This window comes from Calidris pugnax, unplaced genomic scaffold (genome assembly GCF_001431845.1).
Source record: "Calidris pugnax isolate Ruff unplaced genomic scaffold, ASM143184v1 scaffold44, whole genome shotgun sequence".
NCBI classification, from domain to species: domain Eukaryota; kingdom Metazoa; phylum Chordata; class Aves; order Charadriiformes; family Scolopacidae; genus Calidris; species Calidris pugnax.
Genome location: NW_015094506.1, coordinates 35,375,487 through 35,380,995, shown reverse-complemented (window position 1 = coordinate 35,380,995; position 5,509 = coordinate 35,375,487). Strand labels below are relative to the sequence as shown.

Here is a 5,509-nt window from a genome sequence, read left to right as displayed (position 1 = left end):
CCCTGCACAGCCCCTTGCTGTCCTGACCCGCCTCCCCAGCCTCTTCCCTGACCTCCCCTGCCCTCCCCTCCTTTCATGTCCCCTCTCCTGCCCCCATGCTCCTCCCTGCCTGCCTTCCCCCTCCCACCTATAGAAATTTTATACATATATGTATACATAAACACATACAATACTTATATAATTATTACATGTAATTATAGATGTAACAATAATATATAGAATCATAGAACAGAGTCAGAACTGTTGGAAGAGACACTTGAGATCATCTAGTCCAACTCTTAACCTAACACTGCCCAGTCCACCAATAAACCACGTCCCTCAGCACCCCATCTACACGTCTTTTAAATACCTCCAAGGACAGTGACTCAGCCACTTCCCTGGACAGCCTGTTCCAGTGTTTGATAACCCTTTCTGTAAAGAAATTTTTCCTAATATCCAATCGAAACCTCCCCTGGTGCAACTTGAGGTCATTTCCTCTTGTCTTATCACTTGGTACTTGGGAAAAGTGACCAAGCCCCACCTCACTACAACCTCCTTTCAGGTAGTTGTAGAGAGTGCTAAGGTCTCCCCTCAGCCTCTTTTTCCCCAGACTAAACAATCCCAGTTCCCTCAAATAGTACATATATAATACATGTAGTTATTTTATCTATTTTTTTATATATATGTGTGTGTGTGTCAATTTCTGTATGCTGCTTCTACACGCCCAGGTCAAAAGCAGAGTCCAAATCGGCCTGAGGAGACAAGTGATCAGGAACCTGGCACCTACACAGGACCACGAGGCAGACTGATGGGACAAGCTGTAGCTCTTTGCCCCAGGAGACGAGTGTACCTTGTGAAAACCGTGCACAGCACGCTGTCCCTGAAAAAGATGTGTCATCACCTACATTTAACAGTGGTATCAGCAGAGCAAATGGGATAAAGCATGCACTGGAGGTATTTGACGGAACAATTTTTCAGCTGCTTTTCTCTCTGCCAGATGAGTCTGTTGTCCAGTCCATCTCTCCTGGTGATGCCGTAAACAGGGAGTCACATGAGAGAGAAAGATTTTTCCCTTCATCCATGCTGGGGAAACAAAAAGTGGGGTAAGTTTAATGATGACCCCGAACAAAAAGCAATCTTTGCTCAGGAATTGGACTCAGCATTCTAACTCAAAGACAATTTTTTCCCACTGATTCCCTGCAGCTACTAGACACCCGGGCTACCAGAAGGGCAGATTCCAGGTCCAGATTGTAGCTTAACAACTCAGACCCATCACAAACAGTGATCAGCTTTCACTCAAAAACATATGCATGTGCGATGCCTTATTGCTCAGATTAGTTTTGAACCAGGATTCTCAGCAGCTGCTGGGGACATAACCACAAGACTGTATACAACACTATATAGCAACAAGCCATGGGGCAACTGCTGATCTAATGTATTTTGACAGCAGGGGTGTTCTTGTTTCCTTGCTTATCAAGAAGACACAAGAGTCATAGATAGTGAAGAAGTGAATAGGTCCAATAGTGCTGCTGATAGGTAGACCATAAGGATGTGTCTTGGAAGGGGAGTAAAGAGATTGACCTGGCTGCAGGGAAGCACCAGGGGAAATAATCATCTGGGTGCAAATAAGAATTTTTCCAGACTACTGAATTCCTCAACCTTTGATTTAAAGAAGGAAAAGTTACTGCCCACATTGCACAGGCACCCAGTGTCCTTTGTCCACGGATCCTGAAGGTCTATTTGATTCTACAGCGAGGCATGGAGCTGGGTGCCAAGGGTGCAGCAGAGCTGCGGTTTATTGTCGCTTTTGCATTCCTGAATTATACTGATTTTAATGAATAAACATCATTCTTATTCCTAGTTTTCTTTCCTTCCTAGACAGCCAAGACTTTTAAATCACCTCATGTCAGTACAATGCCATGTTCTGTAATAACGGTGCGAGATGAACCCGCTTATCTTTGACAGCACAAACTATTCCTGCCAGGTTTTTGCTCAAAGCAAGGGCTTCACCACATCTCTGCAGACTGCCCGTTCCCTCGGTGCCTCAGTTTTGGCCACACCAAAAAGATAAACTGCTTTGTACGCAGCGATGATCTTAATGCTCTTGCTTTCATATGGCGGCTCTTACCCCTCAGGAAGAATCTCGGTGTGCTTTACAGACCTTGCCAGCAGATCTACAGACTATATATAGAAATCATTTCACTCGCTACTGATGTACAGCCATAGGGTGACCACAGCAGCTGTTTGGGATTATATCGCGATATTGCTCACCAGGCTCAGGCAGGACGTCGAGTTCGCTGTACTGAAAAGAAATTAGCAGAGGAACTGCCATGTGCACAAAAAAATATGGGTTTTCCAGGTGCAGTTTGAATGGGATGCTGTTTAGGCACCTGCAGTTCACCTATTCTCTCCCCAAAAAAGCATGAGAAAATAGGTAACATCTGCCAATGTAAGCATTCTATTATTAGACGTGGTATTTGCAAACACACCGTAATTTTCATGTCCAGGTCAGGTAGTTATTAAATTACAAGTGATTATTAAAAGTGCGTGGATTTAATCCTTTGTTAATGCCCAAGTCCCAGACAGTTCTCCCATGTAGCTCAACCAAACCTACAGTTTTTCATTCAGATAAAAAAAAATATATATTTCTTTATACACAGAGAGCAATACACATACTTACTTCTATATTTAGCATTTCCTTGGGTTTTGTCACTTTTCTTTTTTTTTAGCAATGTGAGTTTATGAAGATTTTTTAAAAGGAGATCTCAGTAATATAAACAAGCGATGTAATTCATAAGGAATTAAATACAAGCAACAATACTAAGAAAATTCTTTACTCTATTGTCTTTATTTATGTCTATATTTTAAATAGTCCATATTAATGATGATGGGAGCTCTGGGCACCATATCTACCACATGCAGAATATGCAGAAAAAAGGCAATGGTTTTGCCCATTAAATGTAGAGATCCCATTAAATGTAGAGATTTCTACTGAAAAATGTAAATTTTGAAAAATAAATGTAAATACCTTATACATGTCACCAGAGCTACACTGTTTTATCAATCTTATGACTAGTAACAATTTAATAATATATATTTTTACAGCTTTTCTGGGGAGGCACGAAACACAGATTCCTCAGGGAATACTTCTCCTGATCTAAGTACCTCTTTTGCTGGTTTGAGTGACACTTAAGGGAGCATTTTAGAGAGAAAATGCTTCCCATTGCAATATATACCTTTAAATATTTATACAGTAATTTGTAGCACTTACCCATGTACTTCTCTCGGATTTATCCAGCATTTGTCCTGGTAAAGAATTGGGATGGATTTCTCTGAAGACAGATCCATTCATTTGGAGACAGACAGTATATTTTTGAATCAAGGTCATTATCTGTAGGGTGCAGAAGAGGACCCTGAAGGATAGACACCTGGAATGGCAAAGCACCATTTTTAATTACTGCAGCCTAAACATACGATTTCCAGCAGAAAGGTCAGGAAAAGAACAAGGCACAATAAGGCCATTAAGGCTGAAAATCACTTTGGTTAGAACTAGTTTTCCTGATACCATTTTCCTGAGCAGCCTTAAGGCTGATGTGAAAAAAATAGTAGGGGAAGGCTTTAAAAGGACTGACTGAGCAGGCAGACCAGAGCTGTGGCAGAGTACACCAGGGAGGCACAGCTGGTTACAAAGAAGACATAGAGGTGAGGGCAAGAGACTGTTGATAAGGTGCATATTAAAGGGAGTGATGGAAAAGCAAGAGACGAGAGCTGTTCCATAGAGATAAGCCATCATGAATTTATGTCACTTTTCTCTGTGCAAACCATAGCTAAGCAGCTGGATATTTTAGAAGCTTTTTTCTGCCCCAAATAAGGGCCAGGAAAAATCTCTTTTCCCTACCCCAAGGTAGACACAAAAGGGCCTGTAGCTTTGTGACTGTGTTTTTCCATTCCTGTACTATCAGCCAAAGCCTGAGCCAGGGCAGCCCAGGCACAAAAAGCCCGAGCCAGAACAGGAACTGCTGCAGCAAAACAGTAAAATTGACCTCTCTCAATACCCAGAACAAGGATCTGCTGCGCCAGCTCCCAAGATCAAACAGTACCCAGTAGACGGAAGCTTTATAGATGGTACACACGACATTATGGCCCCTACAGGGAATAGCTGGTCACATACAGAACTCATGGCTATGGTCTGGTCCTTCACTGAGCAATGAAAACACTTACAGCTTACAGAGTCCATCTCGCTGGTGCTGCAAAGGCTGATGTAACCACTGATGAATGTCTGGCTCCTTGGGAGAGCTCATCAGGAGTCTGGTGCAGCTGCTTGTGTCAGATTTTATGAGAAACAGAGACCAAATGACACCTCTGCTTTCAAACATTGTCCCCAAACCAATAGGAGTCCCTACCCCAGAGCATGCCTGAATCGATGCCAGGGCATTTAATTACTGCTAGCCAATGTTGCCCATGGGGTGGGCATGCCATGGAATTGGGTTGCGGTGGAACACCCCCCGAGTCACACCCAAATAGCAGAGAAAATTAAATCCCAGCATTGCCAGGGTTCAATCACAGTCCAAGCAGGGGAAAAAAGGAGTAGTTCTTTCCTACCAGTTTCTTCCTCCAGCTGGGGCTGCTGCCTTTGCCTCTTTTCACGCAACCACCTGTCCTGGGCCAGTTACATTCCCTGCTCCCACCACCACGTACTCAACTCCATAAAAGTAGCATTCAGTGGTCTGGCTGCAAAACATGGGAGTTTAAAGACTTGTGCCCAATTCCTATCTGTGCCATAAGCGTGACGTGGGGTAAACAGCTCCCTCTCCATGTCTATCTCACCTTATATTCCCTTCAAAACAAAGTCTTGCTTCTCCTGACTCCAATCACTTCACAGGTGCCTTGGAAGTATTAAAGAGGCTTCTTCATAAGGTTGTGCTTCCTTTAGCATCCACAGGGGAGGAAAAATTCTTCAATAAAGAAACACCTTCAGTGTTGAAGGACAGAAAAGCTTTAAAACGGAATTAGGCCACCTTCTATAACAGGCTACCAAACAACAAAAAGGGTCCAGATGTATTGTTTCCAAGACAAACACAGCAATATCACGTCTTTTTAGAAACCTAACGATATTCTAAGGACAAGCCCATGATATTTTAAAACACTTGGGGCAACGTTCTGTCCTAGAGCTGAATGCTTTGATGCCGCAGGCAATGTAAGTATTGCCTGAGGCGTGTATAAAGTCCTAAATATAAACCTTGGCCCATGAACTAAAATTACTAATGGAATTTGGCTCTGGCCACAGAAAGGGTTTAAAATCTCCTGTCTAAAGCCCTATTTGATCATGTTTCCTTAGCTGGTTGCAGTATACTGTATCAGATATGCAACTACCCAGATTCTTGTGCTGCGGTCACAGTATTCATTAAAATTAGGACTATTTAAGACATTATTATTAAGCCCGTATTTCTGTTTAGGAATTCCCACGTAGAAATATCAGTTTATGGGTTATGCAGCATATGCATGTGTAGCCTGGTATGTCCAGGATGTA

General features: G+C 42.7%; 1 long non-coding RNA gene across 2 annotated transcripts in view; it reads right to left on the bottom strand.

Annotated features, from left to right (window-relative positions):
- Positions 1–5,509, bottom strand: part of LOC106901138 — an 8,229-nt gene extending 2,720 nt beyond the window's left edge. The window contains exons 1-4 of one of the 2 annotated variants that reach the window (XR_001414255.1): positions 4,807–5,509; positions 4,201–4,710; positions 3,251–3,407; positions 885–1,062 (exon numbers count right to left, since the gene is read on the bottom strand). This is a non-coding gene — a long non-coding RNA (uncharacterized LOC106901138). Of the gene's footprint in view, positions 1–884; positions 1,063–3,250; positions 3,408–4,200 lie in introns of both variants that reach the window. The other variant, XR_001414254.1, reaches the window with a different exon arrangement.